Genomic DNA, 14,504 nt, shown 5'->3' with positions numbered 1-14,504 from the left:
TAGCTAGCAATAGGACCAGAGGGGATTGTCTCAAGCTGCATCAGAGGTTTCAGGAAATACTTCTCTGAGAGAGTGTTCAGGCACAGGACTGGGCTGCCCAGGGAGGTGGTGGAGTCAGCAACCCTGGAAATTCAAGAAACATTGAGATGCTGTACTGAGGGACATGATTTAGAGGGGAAATATTAGTGGAAGGTAACAGTTATACTGAATGATCTTGGAGGTCTTTACAAACCTTGGTGATTCTAGTATTCTATGAGTTTATATTTATCTGGGCATAATATAAAAATTACATATCAAGTATATGCATATAGAAGTATATGCATATAGTGTAAATTTAACACATGATGGGTTATATAAGCATTCTTTATATTGCAACACTTCTGAATAGAGGACATCAAATATTGTAATTCGATTTGTTTTATTTTGTAATTGACAACCTTGGTTATAGGGAATTAAGTTAATTGAGTTATTTCTGTAAGGAATCCAGGACTCCATATAACTCCAAGATTGCAGATCTTGATTAGTGAGTTTCTATAGCTTTCTGGTGCTATCCTGTGTGATATGTGTTAACATACCAATAGTTTAAGATCTAAAAAAAAATTCATACTGAATTCCCCATTCTGGACCATCTGTTGTCCTCAAATCACATATGCAGTATACTTTTTTTTCCTCCAGCTCTATATTTGTTTCCACAGACAACTTGGGCACCAAATTCAGAAACAAGTGAAATGATACAAGCACCCAAGTATTTGATTTCTGTTGAAATAGTTATACGTTAGTATTTTGCCAGTGATGCAAACAAAATTCTCAGAAAGAATTGAAATCATATTTCACTTCCCTTCACCACTGTATCAAAATCAGTTTCAAATGCAGCACATCATTTCAATATTATAATTGTTTACGCTATATAATGCTATTAACACAGACCTAGGGAAAATGTTTTTAAGCACTTTAAAGATAAATTATGAAATCACGCATCAGAATTATACTCCCACAGCGTGTAGGTACAAAAGCACAAATACAAGCAGTGTAACTTTTTCTGAAAATACAGATTAGCAAGCAAAGAGCAAGCACAGCAGCTTCCTCTTTCACTGCCATTACCACATCGAGTTCTTTGTTTTGCAAGAATGCCCTTTTCCAGCAAAGTGAAACATTAAATTGCTCAAACCATGAGAAATAATCAGAAAGAACTACATTTTATTACCCTTAGTGCCTTGAATCCACTTGAAGTAGAAGCTGAGAAAAAGGGACGACCTGTCCCCTTTCCCAGTATAAATATTATGACTAATTTCAAGAGCATTTACATAGGTCACTCCAAAAGTAATGCCTCATTTTATGCCTATGGGAACTACAACAGGTACAAGAGCACAGTGACACTATATGATAGAGCTATTTATCAGCTACAAAACCCAGTTTTTCAACATAGTCACAGTCGTACACATTTCTGCCAGCAATGAACGAGAAGCTGCATTCCATTCTCATAAAAATTTCTCCTAGATAAATGCCTTAATATTCTTTTATACACTCTTATCCACTATAGTGGATACAGGTGACATACCAGTACAGTATCTGTGGCATATCATTAGTAAGAAGACAGATTATTAGAAACTATTTGTCCACAAGTGAAGACATGCTCAACAATATACTTGACAGTCATCCCATGTTATTTCCTTTTCTACGTTAGTCCATTCATGCTTTTACAATAAAGTTGCAAAAGCAAAAAAGTTATATAGGAGAATTAGAATATAACTGCCCACGAAAGTAAAAATTGTTGTATGAATTTAAGAAGAAACTCTTCTTTGCAAAGTAAGCAACATTAAGAGGAATCAACCTGCCACAAAGAAAGAACAGCTCTAGTCTGTGTTGTGAACACTTGCTTTAATTGTCTTATTTCCATTCAGCCTTTAAAAAAAAAAAAAAAAAAAAACCCTAAGGCAACATTGAAGTTAATTCAGGGAAACAACTGCTTACATCACCAAAGCATTATTATTGGAAATTGTATTAAGAGAAGGAAATGACAAACTAAGAGTCTTCTGGATGTTGGCTGTAGCAAGATTTCCTTCTATTTTGATTGAGATGAAATTCAAAAGGAGCTATAAGTGACATATCATATCACTACTTCTTGATTCTTCCTTATTCCCAACGTCCAAGTTGTTGGTTTTTTTTATACCTCATAAAACATATTTTTCTAAACTATTAATTGCTTGTAAATTAAACTATTTCAAAGCATTATAGCTATATTCAAGACTTAACATGATGCTACACTCTTCTGATTTTAACCTTAGAGATTAATCTTGAAAGTTTAAAAATAAACAAAAACAAACAAGACTTTTCAGCTTCTCTGCCCACTAATTCTCAAGGCAGAGCCTGGAAGATGAATGAAGTTACTGTTTAGAGCTGTCCAAAATATGGAATAATTGTGCATTTTCAGCTGATCTTTATCTACAGTGAAAAAACGGTAGATTAACTAGATTTGTGATTCTTCTAATCTGCCTAGCAGAAAAAGTCATTGCTTCATACTGCTACTCCAGGTGAAATTAATATGCAGACTGAGAGCTCGTGTTCATATATTTAATGTCCATCATTGTTATTTGAAGATTTTTTGCTCATGTTGTGGAAATAGTACTGTGTCACTGAGTGCAACAGCTGGCTACTTCTTAGTTATTTCTCACAGTAGATTATGTTCTTGCTGCTCTTCACTAAGCAGCTCATTCATTTTTTTCCCCTCAGACTTTTTTTTCACCCATAGTTAAGTGACAAAAGAACATAAGTCTCAAGTATTGCAGATAGCACACTTAATGTATTCCAAATGCACTGACATATTTGGTAAGTGACAGGGAGCATCTATATACCTTTGTCATGAATCAGATTTGGTAATGGTATCCCTTTTGGTGCTAATCCAAAGAAAGACTGAGCCAAGACAGCAAATCTTTTTTTTTTTTTTTTTTTTTTTTTTTTTTCTCCTTAATCTAACCATTGGCTTTACTGAGCAAGATTTCACACAGAGTTGAGATCTAAAAAACTCCACTTTCCTTTTGGGTAAGAAGTAGCTTTCATAGGTAATCAGTGCTGGTTTTTTTTCTTTCTTTGTTTTGTTGTGGTTTTTTTTTTTTTTTTTTTTTTAAAGAATTCTCCATTTAAAGAGTGCAAAAAAAAAAACAGTAAATCTCTATGGGCATATGTAGGAAGTGTTGAAGGGAGAGCCCTCTCCTTTACATATTTACAAACTCCAGGACAACAACTTGCCAACTAGGAACATGTTTTCTAAAGGAAATAGCAGTTTGGGAATCTTTCATGTTTTCATTGTTCAATTTTAGAAACCTAGAGGCTCACTAAGTCCCACAAAGTAATAAGTATTTATGTCATGAAAATCGTTCACTGAGATACTCAGAATTTTATACGCTTATATTAACTAGTTACTCTATTAATTTATTTAATTACAGGACATTTCTTAGTAAAGATTTAGGTATCAACTTGTTATTTTTTTCTTCATAAAACATAGTCCTTGTTAGGCAGCCATACAGTAATCACTATCCGTTGATGACTAACATGCATCAATAATTTAAAGAATCAAGAATTCTAAACTTCAGATGACATAGGAAAAAGATGGGATGACTGGACAATTTTTTTCACATCTGCTTGACTTCAGAAACAGCAAAATTCTCCAGGATTTTTTTCAGGCTTTCTTTTTCTCTAGTCTTTTTATACTTCAGAGATTTAACTGCAATACATATTTTGTTTGCTTTTTAATCTCCTTGATCATTCATTTAAACATTATTTTCTTGCTCTCATGACCTATTTTCATTTTCTTTAACTGATAACAATTCTGATGCTGGATGATTTGTTTTGTTGAATAGACTGTCTGTAAGATATGCATAAAATATTATTTTAATTTGCTCCTTCAATTTTTTATTCTAGCAATTGGTCTCTTAGTAGTCTTCAAGACTTTCCAAGTTTTACAAATAATTTGCCACTTAACAGTAGAACTGCAGAATCTCATCATTTCTCATTTTCCTAAAGAGCAAAGGAATCACTTTTCCTAATCAAAATTGTCTTTCATTTATGAGAAACTGAAGTTGTGATTTGCACACAGAGAGATGATGATAAAGAATTGTAGGAGAATAAAATGTGAGTTAAATTCCAGGTTAATTAATCATTTAGAAACAATAGATCTTTCCCAAACAATCAGCAATTTTCACTGTCAAAACGTAACTTTGTGATGATTTTTCTCTGGCACTGTTTAAAATGAGACACAAATCCTATCATCTCCTTTTCTGTCTCTTTTGAAAATGACTCACTTTAAAGAGAGAAAATAAGTCACTCACTGTTCCATAAGTGCTAGGAGAAGAAAAATGAAAATAGGAGCTAAGTACATTGCTTGGTTATAGCAATCACTAAGTTTCATTCAATGTCCAGTCTCCTGTTTTCATGTGGTAAATACAAAAAAATGGATGTAAAGGAGTGGACTGGATCTGCAGTTAACTTCAGTACCAACTGAGACCAGCTGCATTAGAAGTACAGTAAAGACCATCTCCTTTTGATCTTTACTGCCTTACTTTCTTCAGCAGGTAATGTAACAGCCAATTGGAACAAGAAGTTTAGAATTCAGTTCTTCATAATAAATTAAGTTAACCAAGGGGCTGCAGATAACAAACACTATTTTTTAAACAAAATATAGTGAACTAAGTTCCCCAGGACACAAATGAAATTAAGGTCAGTTGGGATGGGGCCCCAGGCAATCTGATCTAGTATTTGATCTAGAGTCTGCCAACCCTAACTCTTGCAGTGGGGTTGGAAATTGATGATCCTTGAGGTCCCTTCCAACCCAATCCATTCTATGATGATGATGATGATTTTGTGAAAGCTTTATAAGGTGTTAAAAGTGTACAGCTTGCCTCAGTGATAAGAGCCATTACACTTACTCTTTTTTACTTTACTTGAAAATTCTGTATGCTTGTCAGTGCTGTTATCTGTCCTCTATAGTGGCTACAATACAGTTTTTCTCACTGTCCTCAGTAAATATACACAAAAGAACCAATACAGAATATACCAATAAAGTCCAAAACACTTTACTCAAAGAAGCCTGGATATAGCATAAACCCAGGACAGGAGAACAGGTGTGACAGATGACAAACATGCCCTGCTAAGTGCCACTTACATACAGGGAACATACAAAACAATGAAGTAGGAGAATCAGTAGTATAATTTGCATCAAGTTAAATCAAACAAAATGTACCCAATGACTTCAGAGGTGACTGTGACTGATCATGAAATATGTGATATATGCTGTATCCCATCCTATAGAAGACAAAGACAAACTTCAGATGATTTTGAGGTCCACTGAGCCATTATTCTTCTCCAATATTAAATGGCATCCCCAAATAATGGTGTTGCAATGGTCTTGTGATATGAAAATTGAACAGTGGATGTATTATGAATCTGTAAATTGAACACTGGTAGAAATGCTATTAAAAAATATAAGGCTTTACTCACTGGGAAAACAGGGATTTGAATTTTGGTGCTGAAGATGTAAAAACTCAGATCTCTGCTACACTGATTAACTAGAGGATAACCTGAAGCAATTCATTACATTGCCTATATATATATAGGCAATGTAATATATATATATATATATATATATATATATATATATATATATATATATATATATATATATATCAGAAACGTCACAATGTGCTCTCGAACTGAAGTTGAAAACCAACTGAAGATTACCTTGGAATTCTGCAAAGACAAAGGTACTATTGTGCATACCTACCAGTCTACACAGTTCAGACAGAAATATTTGATTAATGCAACAGAATTACTGCAATTACTGCAACAGAATGCAGTCCTAAAATGGAAGTCCTACCCATGTTGCTTCCATTTGAAAAGACCCCCAGTGTGCTAAAATTGTGCAAATGTAGTTTCATGGTGATTATCTCCACCTACCTCCATAAACATCTTCTTTACAACAGCATAGACAGCTCAAAAGGTTCTGCAGTCATAGGATTTCCAAATACCTATTATAAGATCCTTCAACCTTTCAGCCCAGCAAGAAAGAAGAAAATAAATAGTCCTGAAAGATGAGAGTGACTGTAGAAACAGAACCGTATTAGCTCCTCACCCCCAAAATCAAGCTATGCCTAGCTCTAATCAATGTAGCCAGTGCCACTGGCTTCTACTTGTTTCAGCTCATTGCTGTTTTGAGAGATCACCAATGAAAAATACATATTGTCATAAGCATATGTACGATATGTCAGAAAAAGAACAGCAAACTGGACACTTCTTTTCCCTTCTATGGCTATTTCTCTAGATTGCCTCAAAACTTCATTCCTAAATAGCAACAGTCTCAGTGGTATTAGTGACCTTTGGTAACAGCCTTTCTATTTTGGGGGGCTATATTGATTTTCTCTGGCTTCCATATAGTGATTTGGCATCTTACTGACCTAAAGCCACAAAGTGGGCAGTATCACTATCAGCAGGGGACTCTGAAAGATTTTTTTTAGGACAACAAACTAGAACATGTGCAGGTATAGTCTGCAGCAAAAAAGATCATCCCTGCTACTCTCTTACTTACTCACTTCTAGAGGACTGACAAATGTCTAGTGTTTTGTGTTGAGATTCATTTGTTAGCCAGCAAAAATGCTTGATTTGCTTGTCTTCAAATGTGTGATAGAGTTCCAAGGTCTCTTTAGTTTGCAAAAATCCAAATGAGTAAATGCTTAAGTGTTTGTAGAGTGCATTAACACAATAATACATGAAGATCACAGAATGTCCAGGAATCCTCACACTACAACATGTTTTCTAATTGCTGAAATATTCCAGCTAACTCCTATGGATCTCTGATATAGGGACCATTTGTTGGTGGTGGTTTGTTTTTTGTTTGTTGCTGGTTTGTTTGTTTGTTTGTTTGATGTTGTTTTTTGAATGAATAAATATTAATCCATATTCCCTTTCCCCACGGAATACAATAATTTTAAAGCAGTGACTGTTTGGAATCCTTGCAAACATTCACTCTCAGAGTGAAATTCTCCACATTCCCATTTAAAACTGTGTGATGTACCAGATCACTGAAAGCTTGAAATGAATTGCTCTCATTGTGTCATGGAGGAGATTCTGCAGCCATCTAGCCTGGTGTCTCAGGATGTCTGATTTTAACCCTATTGATTTCTGTTCTTCAGTAATTACAAATTAAACTGATCTAAATTGGAATGGTTCCACTGAACTCAGAATGCCTGCACTGATACCTCAAGGAGAATACTATTCCCTAAGTACTATTCAAAAGTTCTCTTATTATTATGTAGGGTGAGAAAGCTTTCTAGCTGTTTATCTTTGCAGTGTTGTAAAGAACAGCAGGAGCCATGGGCAAATCACAGGCTTGAGATAACTCCTATTCTTACAATCACTGAAGGCAGTGGGGTTCAGTTCTGGAGTGTCCCTACCTATTTACAGTTACTAACTATTCAGCTATATTAGCTGACTGCGTTACAGGCTATGGTTCAGCATAATATTCAAGAAACAGTACTCAAGAAAAGTAAAGAAAATTAAGACACAGAATGACTAGTCTTCATAAGAAAATAACATAAAACAGAAGCTCTCTTTCAAAGAAGACTGATTTCAAGTAAAAATTTCTAGGTATGTATATTCCAGCTAAGAATAAATTTTGTCTGTAATTGAACCATACAAAGTTCAGTGCTAAAGCTCTTACGTACAAACCCAATTACAGGAAGACATCCAGAAAAAAGAAAAAACATATATAGATGAAAGAATACACAGAATAAATCTGAAGGCTTAATTTTAGTTTTAGTATTTTCCTTCCAATTAGGTTGTAAAATTACTGGAAATCCCAATATCAGAGACTGCCTATTTTTAAATCCTCAGTTTCATACTTTTTATTCAGTTGCATTTCTCTCAGATGTCTGCCTGAGGGTTTAAGAATTTAATACTCCCTACTAATCACTTTGCAACCCTTCTTTAAATGTTTAATATAGTCTTCTGTTCCTTCAACATCATTCCTGAAAAGCACAAGCAAACATCTAGCACAGAATTTTAGTGAGGCACTTCAGGAAATTCCCAGAGCACAAGAGGGATATAATATCTCTTGTTTCCAAATCTGCTCATGCATAACAAGGGTTTGTACACACTTGCTCAGAGTATATTCGTCTTCAGTAAGGCAAGAAAGGAATAGAATTCCAGTGAATTTATTTAATAATTGATAGTGGAAATAGAGTCTAATGAAAATTTCCATCATCCAGAAACATGAACTCTATATACACTGTCGTTCATTTGTCTGCTAATATCTGAGTTGGCAGCTTCCTTGAATTCTCTACTTTGATTCAAGCAGCCAATCCACTCTGTGATAAAACTCTGAAAATCCCAAAGGAACCAGATAAGCCAAGACACAGAGACTGTATACCTCCACAGCAGCAGAAGTAGGCGGTAGGGAAGTACCATTGGAGATGAGCCCTGCTATGGAAGAAAATCAGATTGTCTCAATCTATATATATTGCATACATGCATGAGTAAGATCAAAAAGATATTCTTCTAACCGCAAACAATCAAGTGTTTGGATATAACAGCAATAACTGGTCCTGGGATGCTTAAATGAAATACACTTTATGAGAATCACTAATCTTGAATCTCTTCATTGACTACATAAAAATTGGGATATTCCCCCTTCTGTGGGTGTGAAAGAAGATAATTAGATTTAATTACAAGAGACAGTACTTAAAATCCTTATTACCATCATAGTATTTTTTTCCTCTCAATCAGACATTTCCTATCTGAGAATTACATTCCCATATCATATCTCTAGAAATAAGTTGAGAAGTACAAATGATAAAAGCAAATCTGTTGTTTCCTAATGAAATATTTGAGTCTAAATTTCAGACTTCAAGCACGTCAACATCTTCCTACACATACAGATTTTCTCATCGATTTCAGTAGGATTAATAGTACGTCTATATAGGTGCCTCCAGAAGCAGATCTTTCACAACAGTCACATCAGAAGACTTAGTCTAATGATAACTTTTCTACTGACTTTGTCATGCAAAATGTAATTTTATATGGTTTACAATAGTGCAGCTGTGACTACAGATACCCAATTTATGGTGAATATTTTACTCTCTACAAGCAGGTGTTCAGTCCAAGCCTGTAACACCTTCTTAGTCAGAGTGATCTCAGGGCTCAGTTTAATTTTCCATGACAGTGAAGCTCTTCCATGGCTGACTACGCAAGGTTGATTTTGAAATAATTCTTCACCTGCTACCCTCAGTAATCAAGTCTACTTTAAGTCAAACACCTCAGTTATTACAGTCTTTATATTACCCGTGTGTCAACAACATGTACGTATACCTGTATATGTATCATAAAAATAATACTTTTGACAATTCCAGTCATTCAATCCATTTAAGTAATTTATATGCCAAAATAGGCGGGTCTTTTTTCAAAATGTTGCATTGTAGTATTTGAAGCACTTCTAAGAGCTCCTAACTTTAAAAGGCACTAGAAAACATGAATATTTCTCAATTTAGAATACGGAACCCTGCTGGAGCATTCCGTGTATGAAATATTCCCTACAGCACTTGTATCTACTGCAGTACAGAAATGCAACCCGTTCCTACCAGGCTGGAAGCAAGCACATCTTTGAGGTCAGCAGAAAAGTGAGCAAATTAGAAATATGACAGAGAAGTCTGCAGACTTCTGAAATATTTCAGCATTGGAAGGGCTTTCCAGTGCTAGGAACAAATCATGGAAATGGAATGGGCAGACATTCAACAGTTAATGAAAAAAGGCATATTCTCCCTTTTAGCCAAAGGTATAGCTGTGTGGGAAATGTTTGTCAATATACCTGGTAGTTAAAAGGTCAAAAAGGATGCATGGAAAGACTTCCCCCACAAAAGTAAAAAAGGAAAATAGGAGTATGCTTTCCTTACAATATATATACATATATATACACACATACACTTTTAAGAGAAACTTTTAGAAGAGTTCTGGTGATAACTCACAGTTCACACTGACGTTATCACCATAAAGAAAACTGCTACACAGGGAACCAGCTTGGGAGCTATTTGGTTGCATTCCATTAGGTCAGGAAAGACATTGCTATTAATGAAAAATCAGATCCGTACAGATGTGTCTCAATGTTATCCCAAAGCGTGTGACTCATTCAACTACTTCAGTGAGCTAATAGAAGCTAGCGTTAGCAAACTCAGAACTGCGTATTCAGGAAAGACTGAAAACCTATTGCTTTATAGTTGAATCTACAGAAATTTGGGTTTATCTGGGAGAAAAAGTATAGGTCTCTGTGTGGCAGTGAGCCAAATACTACCACTAGAACACATCTTGTGAGATTTTGGAAACTGCTCTGGCTTAAAATATGAAAGATATTCTGGGAATTTAGGGGACTGGTTGTCACCTAATTTCAATATGATTTTACTGTCTAGCTCCTTTAAACATAAATTGGAACAGCTTAATTAAAGGTTGGGAATTATGCAAGCATATATGGTTTTTTAGTTAATATTCACACTGAATTCTGGTTTCTATTTGGTTTGATTTTTTTGTTCATTTGCTCTTGTGTAGTTGTTTTGAAGAACATAGTAGAAGAACAAGAGAGACTATTAACATTTGGCATTTTTACTCTGGAAACAGATAAGAAAAACAATAACTGCAAAACTTATTTTTGCCACTGTTGCTATGAAAATTTTCAGTACTCAGAATTTTTACTTGTCTTTAAAACTAGCAAGCGATTGTGGCAGTATTTCCATTGTATAATCTGATACTGAATCTGACACCAATCTGAAGGTTTTTAGGGCTACAGATATTCTGACATATTTCTAATCATTATTTAGTAAAAATATTGCAATATGGTCTTTTAAATTAAACTAATTTTGGGTGTAGAAAATAAGTTGATTTAAGATTTGAGATATAAAATAGAGGATTATTTCCATTAACACTTTCAGGTATCAGATAATGCTACAAAATTTCAGAGATTTAATTACTTGAGGTAACAACAGTTGGTGGTGATGGCAGTAAATAACAATGAGAATATACCACCCACACCTCCCTTTGTTAGAGCTTATTCTATATGCTTTTTAATACAATGTGCTATCAAATAATGAACAAGGGTTTATGCTTGAATCATTACTATTCAGAAAAATTATTCTTATATGAAAAACTATTTGAACAAATATGCATACACCATAATATAAGCTATAAATGATAACACTCATGCCATGGAAAATTGGAAGAGTCTGCAATTGAAGGGGCTATGCAAAACAACTACAGTGATAGTATTTTAACCACTGTAACTAAGAACTGAATTAAAAAAAAAAAAAAAAAAAAAAAAAAAAGGCTTCTGTAGTAGTATGTCCCTTTGCAATATTGTAACAGAACTGGAGAGAAAAAGACCAAAACTTTGTAAAACACATTGCAAAGGAAGACTATACAAAATTTAAAGTACCAAGTGGCTGCAAAGAAAAGCAGTAGGTGGAAAGAAATTAAATTAGAACACCTTATCTTTGATCTAACAGACTGCTTTTAATGTCCATTGCTGATTACTTCCTTAAGTGGGAAAAAAAAAAGCATAGTCTAGTATTTACTCATAAATAAGCAGATTTGTCATGTACCTGGCCAGAATAAGTTGAGGTAAGAATAGTATTCAAAATTAACATAGGATTTTACATTGTACAAAATGGTTTAACAAAACCAGATTTTCATCATGATTACATGAGAATTACAATTTGCAATTGAACATAGCAAAAACAATTTTGTGAAAATATCCTCATAACCTTGAAACAAAATATTTTCAGAATAATCTTGGTTCATCTGCTATGTTACTATGGAAACAAGTAAAAAAGTTAGCTTGTCAATCTGCAAAGTTGGGAAAAACTAGAAATCATATCCTGGTTCTGGGATAACAGACTCTAAACAAAACAGAATCACTTCAGTACTTCTGAATCTAACTGGTAGCAAATCAGAGCCTTTTAGTGAGAATTTCATTAGAAAAAAAGAACATGACCCATTGGTAAGCATGGTAAGATAAAGCAAGTTCAGTCATCAAGTTTCTAATTTGGTTTATTATCCTGCTATTAATTTCCAACATAGATAATTTCATATTTAACTTTCAGCATGGAATGCATTTAGAAACCGCATTAGCAGTTAATGCTTGCAAAGCAACTTGAAAGAAACAATGAAAAAACTACTGCTTTATGTTACTCCTATGAAGGATTTACAGAGAAATATTTACAGACAATTTTACTATAAAGCAGTTAAAATCAAATAGATTAAATAACTTTTGCAGTTATTCTTTTAGCCAAATAACAATAAAAAAGTTAAACAGATAAAAACTGCAAATGATTGAAAGTACACGTGTGTATTTTTAGTAAACAACACTTCAATCAAGCAGACATTCCTAGAGTTAATCCTCTGCTTGTGTCCTGAGCAAGGATAATTTCCTGACCTAGCTCTTTGTTTTACAAACACTAGGCTCACGATTGAAAACAAGCATTTTCTAGCATTTCTCATAGCAGGATGTATTAGAACAAATATGGGTAACATTCTGTAAACACTGTTTTTTAACATCTGGCTTATTATCAACATGAGCATGAATATAGGTTTTATACATAAAGTAATTCATTATTAATTTATTATTATATGTTATTATGCCAATTGCATTGGCAATTTAGATCTTGGATAAATACTAAGGAATATGAAATTGTACATTTTTTAGCAATGGGACAATAGTTAATTATTTTATGCTTCCTGTTTTATGAGCAAACCAAAATACAGTTTAATAGAATTACCTGAATATATTTAATGACAAAATGGAGACTCACTTCTGTCAATCATGAAGCTTGACTAAGTCACTCAACATTTCATCAGAAGAAAAAAAAAATTATATGTAGTAAGTTGAAACAGAGCCTAGATTTGAAGGATAATAAATATCACTGGAAAAGTAAAATTACTCTCTTAGAATCTGCATCTGAAAGAGGTATCTGTGGCATTTCAAAACAGTATATTTTATATGTAAATTAAGAAATTCTTTTTTTTTTTTTTTTTTTTTTTTTAATTAAAAATTGCAGCCTGGTATGTAAAGGGCATTATAAAAGCATATTGAAAGTACACATAATGGAAATCATGAAGGAATCAAATCTAAATGGATGGGTTTTGCCTTTGAAAAATCTTGAAGTTTATTTCTAAATAATTTGTCAGTTTATTTAGCAGACCCATTTTAACAGAATATTAGTGTATCTATCAAATTACATAAATCAGCAATTGTTATTTGCTGAAATACATATATCTGGCTAAGCAGTTAAGCACATTAAATACCTCTGGTGATTATTATTGATTCATTCTAGGTCAAAGAGACATCACAAGATTCAGATTACATATTTACACTTCAAGGAGTGTGGTTACACAGATGTAACATTCAAATACAAATGAAATCATATGAATATATTTTTATTTCCTAAAAGTAAGAAAACTATCCACGAGTAATATTCTGGAAATTGATATTCTACAAATAACTGCATGCATATAAGCCATCACTGATATTCAGTTTTAAATAAGAACATTTTATAGAATTATAGAATCATAGAATCGCAAGTTTAGAAAAAGCCTTCAAGATCATCCAATCCAAATGTCCACATACCACCAGTATTTTCTTCTAAACCATCTCCCTCAGTACAACATCTACACATTTCTTGAACACCTCCAGGCTTAGTGACTCCACCACCTCCCTGGGCAGCCCATTTCAGCACCTGAACACTCTCTTGGAGTAGATGCATTTCACTGTTCATTAAGCTTTATTTACTGCTTATGCTTCATTAGTTTATAAAGCTAATGGCTTTCTTCATCCAAACAGGAAAGGGAAAGAAAAAGATTTGGGCATTGTGTTGGACAATAGGTTGATCATGTGCAAGAAGTGTGCCCTTGTGGCCAAGAAGGCCAATGGTATCCCAGGGTGCATTTAAAAAAGAGCATGGCCAAGCAGGTTGAGGGAGATGATCCTCTCCTTCTGCTCTACCCTCATGGGGCCACATCTTGAGCACTGTGTCCAGTTCTGGGCTCCTCACTTCTAGGCCAGGGGTCTTCTAGACAGTCCACTGGAGGACCAGAGAGATTATGAGGGGCCTAGAGCATCCCCCATATCAGGAAAGGTGGAGAGACCTGAGACTGTTCAGCCCAGACATGAGAAGGGGAGATCTTATCAAAGTGTATAAATATCTATAGGGTGAGTATCAAAATAATGGGGCCAGGCTCTTTACAAAGGAACAAGGGGCAATTGACACAAACTGGAACAGAGGAAGTCAGAATAAGCTGCCCAGAGAAACAGTAAAGACTACATAACCTTCTCTAGGGAACCGGCATTAGCAGTGGTGTTGGACTCAATGATCTCCAGAGGTCCCTTCCAACCTCTATGGTTCTATGATCCGGTAGTTTCAGTCTCAAAATCTAGGTAAAACAATTTTAAAAAGGAAGCACTGACAACATCATCTGGGGGC

At 34.4% G+C, this 14,504-nt stretch overlaps 1 protein-coding gene across 1 annotated transcript in view; it reads left to right on the top strand.

The window, feature by feature from the left end:
- The window catches only part of KCNH7 (potassium voltage-gated channel subfamily H member 7), a gene marked incomplete at both ends in the record, with an annotated part of 209,425 nt that overhangs the window by 71,293 nt on the left and 123,628 nt on the right, over positions 1–14,504 (top strand). The gene's annotated exons all lie outside the window — the stretch shown is intronic.

The sequence above is a fragment of the Tetrao urogallus genome, assembly GCF_951394365.1.
Source record: "Tetrao urogallus genome assembly, chromosome: 8".
Taxonomy (NCBI): domain Eukaryota; kingdom Metazoa; phylum Chordata; class Aves; order Galliformes; family Phasianidae; genus Tetrao; species Tetrao urogallus.
The sequence above is the reverse complement of the archived record's forward strand: the minus strand, read 5'-3'. Positions and strand labels throughout refer to the sequence as shown.